Raw genomic sequence first — 2,234 nt, 5'->3', positions numbered from 1 at the left:
CTCTGTGTATCTCTGTGTAAACTCCTTTTGAGCAGTCCATAGGGCTAGACGCTGTTTGTTTTGGTGAGTGCTGTCGCAACCAGTTAACCTCCACCAGGGTCTGCTCAGGGCTGCTCCGAGGCAAACAGCAGGCTAAACAACATGGATGTTCTCTGACTGGGGGAAGTACATGAACAGTACATGAACACATCAAGCTGAGGGTAATATCCTGGTAGGACACACAGCGCCTCTCCCAGGGGGCTCGTAAGCTGCTCTAGTCCACAGGTTGAGGCTATAGCACTGAGCAATGATAGGACATAGGGGGAAGAGTTCCTATGAACTGAGAAAACCCTCTGCTCTGACTGAGCCCTGTAATGATTCAGTGGACACAGAAGATGATCATTGCCTTCTGAGAAATGGGTCACGTGAAAGGAACATATTACTTTTTAGAGGTTAAGCTCTGGAACATCACAGTTTCCACTGTGTAGTTRATGTTGAGTCAGAGTGTGTTTCCAGGTTCATGTATAACCCTCAAAAAGGGGAAGGCACACGCAATAACACGCTTAATTTATGTATTTATTGACTTGTTCTCAATAAAGCCAGTTGATGTTTGGATAAATACTGTATTTGTATTTTGCCGCAAGGACTCATTTGGATTTGGCTGTGTCCAGGTCACCAGACTCGACCATCGACGGCCAGCCGCCCGCTCTGCCCCCTAAGCAGACCAGGAGGCCTCTGTCCAGCCAGTCCCAGTCCCACTCTCAGCAGGAGTTGGACAACCACATCAATGAGCTGTATGACACGCCTCTGTCAGAAGACAAGACTATGGTAGGAGAGAGATCTACGCACACACACTCACGCACACACACTGMGATTTCGTTTGACTTGAACGTTGTTTTGTCCTCTGTGTTTCTTCTTCTTCACTCTCACAGCCCAATGGAGTGCTTCCTCATGACAATCTGGTGTTCATTAAAATGTGCCCCGACGAACAAGGACGATTTGGATTCAATGTGAAGGGTGGGCTGGACCAGAAGATGCCTGTGATCGTGTCCCGAGTGGCCCCGGGAACAGCGGTACGTGTCCTACTACCTTGGCCACCGTCACTGCCAAACCCCTGAARTTCTCAAATGACCTTCACATGTAATGAATAATGAAAAACACACTGTTCTCTTCTATTCTGTTTTAATGCCCTCCCCAGGCTGACCTGTGTGTTCCGCGGCTGAACGAGGGAGACCAGGTGGTTCTGATTAACGGTCAGGACATCTCAGAGCACACCCACGACCAGGTGGTCATGTTCATCAAGGCCAGCTGTGYGGAGAGCGACTCAGGAGAGCTGAACCTGCTGGTCAGACCCAACGGTGAGGAGAGAACAGAACAGCCCTCTAACGGGCCTTGTGGTCCTTTACGGTCATTTATGATCCTTTGCGGTCCTCTGTAGCTCAGTTGGTAGAGCATGGCAACGCCAGGATAGTGGGTTTGATTCCCGGGACCATCCATACATAAAAAGTCACTTTGGATAAAATCTTCTGCTAAATGGCATGTGTTATTATTCCATTTTTTTACAGCAGTGTTTGTAAAACCACAGCTTGCCTGTCCCTGAAACAAGAGGGAGTGAGGGACCATAGTGGACCCCAGGAAGAGTAGCTTCTGTTTTTGCAAAAGCTAATGGGGATCCTAATAAAATACAAAATACCAAATAGCTTGCCTGTCCCTGAAACAAGAGGGAGTGAGGGACCATAGCTTGCCTGTCCCTGAAACAAGAGGGAGTGAGGGACCATAGCTTGCCTGTCCCTGAAACAAGAGGGAGTGAGGACCATAGCTTGCCTGTCCCTGAATACAAAGAGGAGTGAGGGACCATAGCTTGCCTGTCCTGAACAAGAGGGAGTGTAGGACCATAGCTTGCCTGTCCCTGAAACAGAGGAGTTGAAGACCATAGCTTGCCTGTCCCTGAAACAAGAGGAGTGAGGGACCATAGCTTGCCTGTCCCTGAAACAAGAGGGAAGTGAGGGACCATAGCTTGCTGTCCTGAAACAAGGGGAGTGAGGGACATAGCTTGCCTGTCCTGAAACAAGAGCGAGTGAGGGACCATAGCTTGCCTTCCTGAACAAGAGGGAGTGAGGGACCGATAGCTTGCCTGTCCCTGAAAGCAAGAGGGAGTGAGGTGACCATAGCTTGCCTGTCCCTGAACAAGGGTGAGGGACCCTAGCTTGCTGTCCTGAAACAAAGGGAGTGAGGGACCATAGCTTGCCATGTCG

The 2,234-nt window shown here is 49.6% G+C and overlaps 1 pseudogene; it reads left to right on the top strand.

Annotated features, from left to right (window-relative positions):
* Positions 1 to 2,234, top strand: part of LOC111970937 (tyrosine-protein phosphatase non-receptor type 4-like) — a 35,299-nt pseudogene that overhangs the window by 20,840 nt on the left and 12,225 nt on the right.

This window comes from Salvelinus sp. IW2-2015, linkage group LG12 (assembly GCF_002910315.2).
Source record: "Salvelinus sp. IW2-2015 linkage group LG12, ASM291031v2, whole genome shotgun sequence".
Taxonomy (NCBI): domain Eukaryota; kingdom Metazoa; phylum Chordata; class Actinopteri; order Salmoniformes; family Salmonidae; genus Salvelinus; species Salvelinus sp. IW2-2015.
This window is presented reverse-complemented; position numbering and strand designations above follow the sequence as displayed.